Here is a 12,184-nt window from a genome sequence, read left to right as displayed (position 1 = left end):
TGGTGGTTCACTGTTCATTTTGGTGGATTTAACTGACATTCTGTCTTGCAGAATTAACATTTTGTATTATTACTAAATTGTGTACATTTCAGTATAGAACTACTTTTTCAGTTTCAGTAAAACAATGGAAAACATGTAAGCTTAAACTATCACAATTAAGCCAATTTCATGGCTTAGTGAAATATCTTAACATAAAATAAGAGGGTTAAGGAAAATATGACTAGCATGCAGTACTAAACGCAGAGGGGATATGATACCAAACCTCTCGCCTTGTTTGCAGAAACCTGTACCCATTTATTCTCCTCGAAGCTGAACTATGCAGTTTGCCCAAATGGGAGAAATAATTCACTTCATTAGGGATACCTTCTGTTGAGGCCTATTTGGGCATTTCTCCTATCTTCCAGAAAATTGTTGAATTATACTTTTGGTAGTTTCTCACGTGTCCACCAAAAACAAAGTTTCAAAGGTGCTTTTTAATCTGTTAACTTGCTACCTGAATTTTAAACACTGCTTTTACCAGGAAAATGTAATTTTATCAAAACACACAGTACTGTATATTCTTGCAAGACAGGTTAAGCTGGAAGAGTAAAAGAACCTGTTAGTACCATATCAAGAACTGTTTGAAATTTTTATCAGAACTTTTAATATTATAGTGCATGTTAGCAGTGAAGTGGTTAAGCTTTTAGTCAGTACCTCACTACACATCCTGGAAGCTATCAAAAATTTGGAGCTGTAATCCAGGATAGAGATTCACCAGCCCATGACTGCGCATTTCCTGTAAACGTTTAAAAGAACAGATCAGACTGACTTCCCCCCCCCTTCTCCTCACCTGTAGTTCAACTCCCATGTTTGATCTTGGTAATATCCAATATCTGTAATATGACATACAATGCAGTCTACATTATTTTTCAGTTTCCTCAGCACTACAGGTTTTATACCAGAATCAGAGGTTACCATTTCATATGTGTTAGAAAGTTTAGGGAACTGAAGGGTTCTTATTTCCCTACATACACTACAGTAGAGTATTTCAACATCACTGCAAAATTTGTGTAGCGAGACTGGTTCAGTACAAGAAGTCCTGTTTGTTTTGAGTTCTTGGCAAAACCAAACCAGCTGTCTGGAATCAAGTGTCTAGAGCTGCAGCAACCCAAGTGCTATACTCTTACAACTGATATAGTTTTTCAAATATTTTAAAACTGTAAAAAATGGTATATTTGACTCTGGTAACTAGTTTGCTTCTCTCTCTACCTAGATTACCTCCTTTCTTTGGTGTCCTGAATCTACTTTCTCCCCCCTTCCCCCCAGCCCTGCTACACACCAGTCCTATTCCTGCTGTCTGATGTGAAAGTTTCAGAGCTGTGAGGTTTGGAAGTTATGCAGCTCCAGCTGTATCTAATTACACAATTTTTGTCCACTTTGATTTCTCTCAGCCAGCTTTCTTATAGAAGAGTTCAAGTATATCCAAGCTCTGGGTGTGTCTATACACAGCACTGTTTGGACAATTTTCATTCTTGGTGTAAACCCTGCTCATAAGGCAAATACAGCTCTCAGAAAATTTGTGGTCGAGGGCCCATCCTTCCAGCTGCCTTTTGGGGTGGAGTGGGAGCTCTTAACTACTCATAGTGCTTTTAAGATACATCATCATCTTATCTCCATCTCTTCTGGGACATGGCTTACCATCATTGAGGTTCTGTCCTTTTCCCTTGCTCACTTTGGTTAGGGAAGGCTTACGCTGCACAATGACACCTGCGGAAACAAGGAGATGATGGTTTGGGCTTCAGGTGGTGTCCTCGTTATAGCAACAGTTTCTCTGCTCCACAGATCCTCTCTATTGCCTCGGGAAAAACTCGTGTTACTGGCAGATGCATCTTGCCTTACTTACACAGCAATTTCAGTGCTGTGCATCTAGTGAACCTCCTAGTACTGACAGTTCTGTACCTTGTCTTCCTGGCTAGAGATTACTGCTGGCCCCAGAGTCACCTTGTACCATCCTCTGGTACTGCCTCTGAAGCTAACCTTATCTCTACAGCGCTCTAGGGATTTTGCAATCGCAAAATTATCTGCTGTCCCATCTTCACCACTGGTTTATGTTCAGACAGCTTCTTAATCTACTCAGAGGAACAATAGGGACTTTTTAGCCCCATCTTTTATAGATTCTTCCCCAATTACAGAACCCAACAGCATTCCCACTAGGACTCTTAGGCTATCTAGAAAAACGTGGTGCTTGCTCACTCCTACTCCAGAAGGATGGGGGAGAGAATTGGAAGGGTAAAAGCAAGAAAACTCATGGATCGAGATAAAGATAGTTAATAGGTAAAGTGAAGCTGTGCACACAAAGCAAAATAAGGTTTTTATTCACTACTTTCTATCAGCAGGCACGGCCTCAGCACACTAACAGTTACTTGGAAAGACAAATGCCATAACCACAAATACCCCCCCCCTTCCTCATTCTTTCCCTGAGCTTTTAGTGCTGAGCACAATGTCATATCGTGTGGTGAGAGACCAGGTGCCCACCAAGCCGCTCTATCACTCCCCCTTCCTCAACTGGACAGGGGGGAGAAAATATGATGAAAGGCTCATGGGTCGAGATAAGGACAGGGAGATCACCGAGCAATTACCATCACGGGCAAAACAGACTCGACTCGGGGAAATTAATTTAATTTATTACCAATCAAAATCAGAGTAGAGTAATGAGAAATAAAACCAAATCTTAAAACACCTTCCCCCCACCCCTCCCTTCTTCCTGGGCTCAACTTCACACCCAAATTCTCTACCTCCTCCCCCCGAGTGGCGCAGGGGGACGGGGAATGGGGGTTGCAGTCAGTTCATCACACATTGTCTTTACCGCTCCTTCCTCCTCACATTCTTCCCCTGCTCCAGCGTGGGGTCCCTCCCACAGGAGACAGTCCTCCACGAACTTCTCCAACACGGGTCCTTCCCACGGGCTGCAGTCCTTCAGGAACAGACTGCTCCAGTGTGGGTCTCCCATGGGGTCAACAAGTCCTCCCAGCAAACCTGCTCCAGCGTGGGCTCCTCTCTCCACGGGGTCACAGGTCCTGCCAGGAGCCTGCTCCAGCACGGGCTTCCCATGGGGTCACAGCCTCCTTCGGGCACATCCACCTGCTCCAGCATGGGGTCCTCCACGGGCTGCAGGTGGATATCTGCTCCACTGTGGGCCTCCATGGGCTGCAGGGGGACAACCAGCCTCACCACGGTCTCCAGGGGGACAACCTGCCTTACCATGGTCTTCACCATGGGCTGCAGGGGAATCTCTGTTCCGGCACCTGGAGCACCCCCTCCCCTTCCTTTTTCACTCACCTTGGTGTCTGCAGAGTTGTTTCGCTCACATATTCTCACTCCTCTCTCTTCCAGCTGCTGTTCTGCAGCAGTTTTTCCCCCCCTTCTTAAATATGTTATCACAGAGGTACTACCACCGCCGCTGATTGGCTCAACCTTGGCCAGCGGCAGGTCCGTCTTGGAGCCAGCTGGCATTGGCTCTATCAGACATGGGGGAAGCTTCTAGCAGCTTCTCACAGAAGCCACCCCTGTAGCCCCCCCCCCCCGCTACCAAAGCCTTGCCATGCCATGCAAACCCAATACATATGGTATGGAATAACCCTTTGGTCAGTCTGGGTCAGCTGTCCCAGCTGTGTCCCCTCCCAACCTCTTGCCCACCCCCAGCCTACTCACTGGAGGGGGGGAGCATGGTGGGGAAAAAGCACAAAAATAAAACCTTGGTGCTGCACAAACACTGCTCAGGAATAGCCAAAACACTGGTGTGTCATCAACACTGTTAGCCACAAATTCAAAACACAGCCCCATACAGACTGCTATGAAGAAAATTAACTCCATCCCAGCCAGAGCCAGTACAAAAAAGAAAATCTAGATCTTAGCATCAATATCTGTTGAGATCCACAACAGCCAAATAAAGACCAGCTCTTCTGGAGAAGAATTGTACAAGGTCAGTTCATTTTCATAAGCTGTAACACCAGGATGAAATAACCGTGCCATAAAAATTATGCCAATGACCAGTCTCTCCTAGGACCACTGGATGAAAGACCAGACTTTGGTAAGACTAGTCACATAGGTCCGTAGCTTCTAGCTCTCCACCTAGTACCACAACACAGTTTGCCAAATTGCTTCCCACTTACTTACCCTGTAATGAAATGCTGGTCTCCAAGAACAACTAGAAGGCAATCTCAGAGTAAGTGTATGCCATAGGCTGCATAATCATCAATCTACATTCTCAGAAAAGTGGTCTTCCAAGGAGGCAGTCACCCTGCTGACAGACAGCTACATAAAGTTGCCCTGAAAACCTTACTTCACCCTCAAAACAAGTGGGCAATGTTGCTACCCTCTTTTGCCCAGCACTGATTGCTCAATCAGTGTTTTGCCCATAGCCCATACCCAATCAAGCCTGCTTTATACACTGTGTACTGGTATAACTATACTGCTAAGGATAAAACTTGGAACAAGCCTAGTACTAGTGTAAAAATATTTATAGCAGTCCAGCTCATTCTCCTTCTTTTATATGTGAGAGCCACCTTGCTTTGTGTGAGCTAGCCCAGTTTAACAATAGTAAAATAGTTAAAATTAGTTCAACTTTTGGGAATATCAGCTCTAAAAGAGTGCTCCATTAGTGAAAAAAATGGGCAGGCCTATCAGGCACACTGAGACACATCACTGCTAGCAGAGTTTCTGCAGTTTTTCAGGAATAATCTTGGCTTTCCCGTATGAAAATTGTTTCTGGGTAAGTTGAATGGAATGGAATAGAATATTTCAGTTGGAAGGGACCTATAACAATCATCTAGTCCAACTGCCTGACCACTTCAGGGCTGACCAAAAGTTAAAGCATGTTATTAAGGGCATTGTCCAAATGCCTCTTAAACACTGACAGGCTTGGGGCATCGACCACCTCTCTAGTGATGGAGGACAAGAGAAATATTTAGACAAATAATTAGACAATTATTGTGAACCAGGTGTTTACGTAAATCATTACTCTGTCATGTATATGTAGATAATTTGTGTTACATTTATATTCTGTCATGTGTTTGATAAAGAGCAGATGTTTGTGCATACCAATTAATCCTGACCCTCTAAAGATAAAGAACCCTGACCTTCTGAAGATAGAAGACACAGGAACTATAAAAACAGTTTGTTGTAAGGTGGATAATGAGACGGTCTGATAAGCGTAAAGGACCTTCAAGCTGTCAGCAATATATTCAAAAATCAGCGAAACCTGGCGCCAACTAGGTGAAAGGGGACGAGGAAGACTATCAGCCTTCACCGGAACGACCCCGGCCCAGAATTATTTGGAAGATCTGCGCAGACGCAACTAATTAGCAACTAATTAGCATGAGGAGCGAGGATAGGCGTGGTTAGATAATGAATATGTATAGGCGTTATTAGAATATTCATTACTCAATTGTATAAATGAGATGTAACTTTTGTTGTGGGCATGCACGATAGGTGGAGAGATCCCCCGTGCATCCAGCGCGCTGCAAATAAAGAATATACTACTTGGACAAATTCGTGAATCACTAGGAAGCCTGTTCCAGTGTTTGACCACCCTCTCACAGTAAAGAAATGGTTCCTAATGTCCAGTCTAAACCTCCCCTGATGCAGCTTTGAACCATTCCCACACGTCCTGTCACTGGATACCAGGGACTTCTAAAAAGGTGGTTCTTCAAAAGTGACCAGCACTCCTGGACTCCTAAGCCATTCATTTCACCAAGTCTCACTAATACCAATGATATCATAGCTCTGGGAGCTGATCAACACTTCCAGTTAATCCTGCTTGTTTCTCATACTGCGTGTGTTGGTGTACAAGTATTTCAGATGTGCTCCTGTCCAACTCTTTGGACACTCACTAAAGATATGTTCTCACAGCAGCTTCTTCTGATATTTAACAAAGCACATGAAAATGTAAATCCAGAGGACGCAGTCACATAGTGTAGAAAACTACATGCAACTTTAGTTTTTGCTTTGGTAATACGAGTTTAAGAACAGGGACAAGTCTGGAAGCCACCAGGAGTGAGGCCGGCCAGCTCATTAAACTATGTCACTTGAAAAATTTTCCTGCTTTGCAAGGTAGAGAAGAATAAATCGTAATTTGTATTATACTGAGGCTGATAATAAGTCATCAATTACCTGATGTTTGCTGTCTTCTCTCTTTGTCTTTATGCTGTAAGCTTATGTCGTCCCTTTAAGACAGTCTCTCAGCTACTGACACATCATTGCTTGTGGTGAAATAGCTAAGAACAACCCAACCTCCTTGAGTTACCTACTAAGACAGAAAATCACTTAATAAGTAATCCTAGCATTGAAATTCTGTCAACAACTTTTAAAAATGTAAATTATGCAGTGAACTCATTATATAAATTGCCTATTATATAACTGGAGTGATTCATTTCAACAAGCTCACATGGAGATTTGTGGGGTGGAAGGCTTTTTGCTATTAATTCACCACCAGGGAATGGAGAGTGCTGTACACTTAGTCTGAAAGCAATTTTGATCAATAAAGGTGACAAAATGGGGATTTGGACCCAAAGCCTGTGAGATGAGTAGAAAAAAAATCCAAGTTTTAATAATAAGGAAGAAAAAACTTTACATACAGTTTATATCTAACTGACCCTTCCTACTGTTTGTGCTATTTCAACGTGTAAATATGGCCGGATCGCACATTTCACCTGACATTTCCCTGCAGGAGCTCTGCAGGGAGGACTTTGCTCTGTGCACTTGAAATGTTGTGATACAGAGCTGAGTTAAAGGCCTGACCCCGCATGTGCATCCAGTTTCCCTGATATAGGCAGATGTATAAGAAGAGTTTTAAATGAAGTTGAACAGAACTTACTTAGGTGGCTGGGAAGAACGCATTTACCCTCCATTTCTATCTCTATTCCTCTCCATCTCCTCCATCTGTCTGACCAAATGTCTTTTGTGTCTGCTGCGTCTTATCTTCAACAAGTGCAGAAAAATGTTCTTTTTAAGACATCTTTAAGGTATGAAGGTGCACTCACTATAGAGCCTCCAAGCCCAAGGTGCCAGGCAGCTCAGTAGCTTCAGGACTGTGTTGTCACTGCCTTTTACGTGACTGGTGAGGGGATTTGGGGATGATCTGGGCGGGGGGCAGGGAGGAAGCCACTTTTGCTCACCTATTTTGTTCAGTCCTACAGGGAGTTTGCCCAGCTTAGGGTAACGTTTGTTTTCTGCCTTGCACTACTGCGTAGCACCTCAGACTACGGGGCAGAACTACTTGAGGTAGCTGCAACTGGGGAATTTCAAAGAATTTGCATTTCAAAACAGAAAGGTAGACATCCTCTTCTATCTTTTTTCAAGCATCTGTAGTAATGCTACCATGCACCTCAGCTAAGCAGAAGAGAGAATCTGTATCACCACAGAAAGAAGTGAAGCCTTAGAAACTACCCCTTGCGAAACACTAAAGTGCATTTTTGACTCATTTTTACTTTTCCTAGCTATCTTTCTCAATATATATTCTTTCATTCTAACTGCATTATGATAACGTTAACTAAAGCTGATCTGTATACAAGAGAAAACCTAATTCTTGCTCTTAGAAGCATAAGGAAGCTTTTAAACCATTACCCAAACCTTTTGTTGACTATTTTCTTCCTTTATTTCAACACAGGACTCTTCTCTACAATTGGGGAAGCACGCACAATGTGTACATACCATGGCAGCTACTTGGGGTGTGGCTCCAGCTTCAGCAACAGTCAGGTCCCTGCTGGATTGTACTGTGACCCTTAAGTCATCCCAGTTCAACTGCACAGCTGTACTCCAAGCTAGCTCTGATGTATCAGGACTTTTAAAGAAATTATTACTATGCTGGGAGAGTACGCTTATGCCATTTCTCATTTGCAGGTGTTTGTTTGGCTTATACTAATATTTATATAATTCATTTGGGGGAAGCAGGGGACACCACCACTGTGTGGGGATACTGATAAAGGAAAGAAAGACAAACTTTACTTTCCGTGCAGCATGAAGGCTTGTTACAAAAATAGCTAAGGAAAAAATCAAAATAATTCCAGGTTTGGGAACTGCAATACTGAATTTATCTGGTACATACTGGACACTTCTGCCTCTTTTTCAAAACGGAGGCTTTTCCATCTAGAAACAAGGGTGCAAAACCTGCACCGTTTGGATGAGAAACCCAACAGGCTGGATTTCTGCCTTTCCAAACTGGTGCATACGATTCCCATTTCACCCCTGCTAACAAGTTGTTATCCTACACAAGGAATAAACCAGGATGTTTCTGACAAAGATTTTACACAAAATTTTACCTTTCATTATATAAGAAACCAGAGGGGAAGCACTGCACTCTAGATACAATTAAAGCAGTGACTGCTCCCGCCGCTCCAGCAGACCGAGCGGCTCTAGCCCACAGCTCGACTAAAATAGCGGTTACTCCCACACGGCCGGTCCCGCCCGCCGGCCCCCTGCTCCCCTCCGCCCCGTTGCCGAGACCACCCGCGCTAAGGTGAGGCGCCCCCAACAGCTGCGCAAGGTGGCCCGCCGCCGGGACTTCGCGCAGCCCTCAGCCCACCTGGGGCGGCCCCCGGCAGGAAGACCGGCCTTCACCCCCCACTCCCAGCCCGGCGGAGACGCCGCGCACCTCACCGCGACTCAGCAGGCAGGGGCCGTGCGGCACCGCCAGGCCGCAGGGTGGCGCTGCCTCCCACGGCGCGGCCGCGCAGCTCCCTCCGCCGCCTGCCCTCAGCCCTCCGCCCGGGGCTGTGCGCAGCGGATCACACCATGGAAGCGCCCCCTGTTACCATGATGCCCATCACGGGCGGCACCATCAACATGATGGAGTACCTGGTCCAAGGTAAGCAGCGGGCGAGCTGCGGGCCGGCAGGCAGCTTCCTCCCGCCGCCGAGGAGAGCGCCCAGCGGGCCGCAGGCCTGCCTGCCGCTGCGAGGCCGACCCTAGAGACCAGGGGTCTTCTGGCGAGGGAAGGGAGTCGGACACAGGTGGTCTAAGCGGGGGGTGGGGGGAGCGCGCTGTGATCGCCCGAGGCCACGCTGTGGAGAAAACCCCAGTCACCCGGGAGGGGAGGGGGTAACTGAGGCGCTGTTTCTGCCTGCTGCAGGAAGCGTTTTGGATTAGAGCCTGGAGAGCCTGCTGCACCGGCTGCAGGGCCTGTGTGACAACATGGAGCTGGAGACTTTTCTGGACCACGAGATGGTGTTCCTCCTGAAGGGGCAGCAAGCCAGCCCCTTCGTGCTGCAGGCACAACCATCCATAGATAAAAGGGGGATGCCCTGGCATTTGTACTACCTGGGCCAGCCAGAAATAGGGGACAAGAACCGTCACACGCTGATATGCAACTGTGTAGACGTCACTACTTCAGATGACCTGATGGACTTTCTGGTAGAGATGGGCTTCCGCATGGACCACAAGTTTGTGGCCAAAGGGCATGTGTTCGCAAGGGCATCACAAAGATCATGGTGTACAAGATCTTTTGCATCCTAATACCAGGAAACACGGATAGCACTGAGCCACTCTCCATCTCCTACCTTGTAGAGCTTAATGTGGTAGCACGAGCAGGACAGGATATAGTTTCTGATGACATGAGGAAATTTGCTGAGCAACTAAAGCCTCTAGTACACCTGGAAAAAATTGACCCCAAAAGGTTAATGTAATTGAAAAGCTGGGCAGTTAAGGCATTAGTTTTGTTAGTATTTTTCTAAAATGCCTTTTGAGGGCAAATCAAAACAGGGAGAGGGGAATAAAGGACTACATATCAGTGTTTTGTCAATTGCAATTAGTATTTTTTCCTTCACTTGTGGATATGAATAAAAGTGGACACTTATTTAAATTAATGCCATTTAAAACATCAATAAATGCTAATATTGGTAATTTTCCTCTTCCCACTGGGGAAATATCTGTTAGAAAACATATTATGTAACAATCCAAAAACATCAGACTTACTGGAATTCATCCTTCTGTGTACCCACGTTTCAATGCTGCTTTTTTTTTTTTTTAAAGCACCATTCTTGTATCATACCTAGTAATCCTTTTTTCTTTTAAGTAATCCATGAAGTTAATATCCTTTACTGAAGGAGGTGTTAACACAAGCATAAAACCAGGAACTGTATACAGTATAAAAGAGCAAGTATATACCTATTTACAATAGAATAGTAATAATATACGTAACAAGAACAGCTAGGACACGATACTTCATAGTGGAATTGTTTCTGATATAACCAAAGTTAGAATTAGAAAACAATTTAGAATAGAATAGTTCAGTTGGAAGAGACCTATAACAATCATCTAGTCCAACTGCCTGACCAATTCAGGGCTGACCAAAAGTTAAAGCATGTTATTAAGGGCATTGTCCAAATGCCTCTTAAACACTGACAGGCTTGGGGCATCGACCACCTCTCTAGAAAGCCTGTTCCAGTGTTTGAACACCCTCTCAGTAAAGAAATGCTTCCTAATGTCCAGTCTAAACCTCCCCTGGCGCAGCTTTGAACCATTCTCACGCGTCCTGTCACTGGATACCAGGGAGAAGAGATCAGCCCCTCCCTCTCCACTTCCCCTCCTCAGGAAGCTGCAGAGAGCAATGAGGTCACCCCTCAGCCTCCTTTTCTCCAAACTAGACAAACCCAGAGTCCTTAGCCGCTCCTCATAGGACTTGCCTTCCAGCCCTTTCACCAGCTTTGTTGCCTTCCCCTGGACGCATTCAAGGACCTTCATATCCTTCTTAAATTGTGGGGCCCAGAACTGCACACAATACTCAAGGTGAGGCCACACCAATGCTGAATACAGTGGGATAATCACCTCTCTTGACCAGCTGGTTATACCGTGCTTGATGCACCCCAGGACGTGGTTTGCCCTCTTGGCTGCCAGGGCACACTGCTGACTCATTCTGAGCCTGCTGTCAACCAGCACCCCCAGATCCCTTTCTGCAGGGCTGCTCTCCAGCTACTCCTCTCCCAATTTATACTTGTGCCTGGCATTACTCCATCCCAGGTGCAGGATCCGGCATTTGGACTTGTTAAATTTCACCCCATTAATCATTGCCCAATGCTCCAATCTATCTAGATCCCTCTGCAAGGCCTCTTGTCCCTCAAGAGAGTCAACAGCACCTCCCAGTTTGGTATCATCAGCAAACTTGCTAATGGTGCATTCAATTCCTGCATCCAGATCATTGATAAATATATTGAACAGGACTGGCCATAGGATTGAGCCATGAGGAACATCACTGGTGACCAGTCGCCAGCCAGATGGAGCCCCATTCACTGTAACCCTTTGAGCTCTGCCCTTCAGCCAGTTCTTCACCCAGCGCACCGTGAACCCACTCATCCCACAGTTGGACAACTTGTCCAGAAGGATGCTGTGAGGGACAGTATCAAAAGCCTTACTAAAATCCAGAAAAACTACATCCATCGCCTTCCCTTCACCCACTAGGCAGGTGACCTTATCATAGAAGGATATCAAATTAGTTAAACAGGACTTTCCCTTTGTGAACCCGTGTTGACTGTGCCTGATGATTGCATTGTTCTTTAAATGCCTCTCAGTAGCACCCAGTATAATCTTCTCCATAATTTTTCCAGGAACTAACTGTTAGACTAACAGGTCTCTAGTTCCCTGGGTCTTCCCTCACGCCCTTCTTGTAAATTGGAATAATGTTGGCTAGCTTCCAGTCAGCAGGGACCTCCCCAGACTCCCAAGACCTTTGGTAGATGATAGACAGGGGTCCTGCCATAACATGCTCTAGCTCCTTCAGTACTCTGGGATGAATCCCATCAGGCCCCATGGACTTGTGAACATTCAGCTGATACAGCTGGTCCCTTACAATTTCAGTGTCCACAAATGGAAAGTCACTGTTCCCACACTCATGGTCCTCCGACTCAGGGGACCAGGCAGCCCAAGGTCTATCAGTATTATTAAAGACCAAGGCAAAAAATGCATTGAACGCCTCTGCTTTTTCTTCATCCCTATTAGTCAGGTGACCATCATCACCAAGTATCGGTCCAATGTTTTCTTTAGACCTCCTCTTGCTATTAACGTACTTAAAAAAGCCCTTCTTGTTGTCTGATAACACTGGCCAGTTTCAACTCTAATTGAGCTTTGGCCTTTCGTGTCTTCTCCCTGCGTATATGAACCATGGCTCTGTAATCTTTCTGCGAAGCCTGACCTCGCTTCCAGAGATCATACAGTT

General features: G+C 45.5%; 1 pseudogene across 1 annotated transcript; it reads left to right on the top strand.

Moving 5' to 3' along the window:
- The first annotated feature begins 8,734 nt into the window (after window positions 1-8,734).
- On the top strand, window positions 8,735-10,184 carry LOC143171994 (mediator of RNA polymerase II transcription subunit 18-like; annotated as a pseudogene). Its single transcript, XR_012997259.1, has 2 exons — window positions 8,735-8,842; window positions 9,107-10,184. The product of XR_012997259.1 is annotated as a mediator of RNA polymerase II transcription subunit 18-like (transcript).
- The last annotated feature ends 2,000 nt before the right edge of the window (window positions 10,185-12,184 follow it).

Source organism: Aptenodytes patagonicus, chromosome W (assembly GCF_965638725.1).
Source record: "Aptenodytes patagonicus chromosome W, bAptPat1.pri.cur, whole genome shotgun sequence".
Lineage (NCBI taxonomy): Eukaryota > Metazoa > Chordata > Aves > Sphenisciformes > Spheniscidae > Aptenodytes > Aptenodytes patagonicus.
This window is presented reverse-complemented; position numbering and strand designations above follow the sequence as displayed.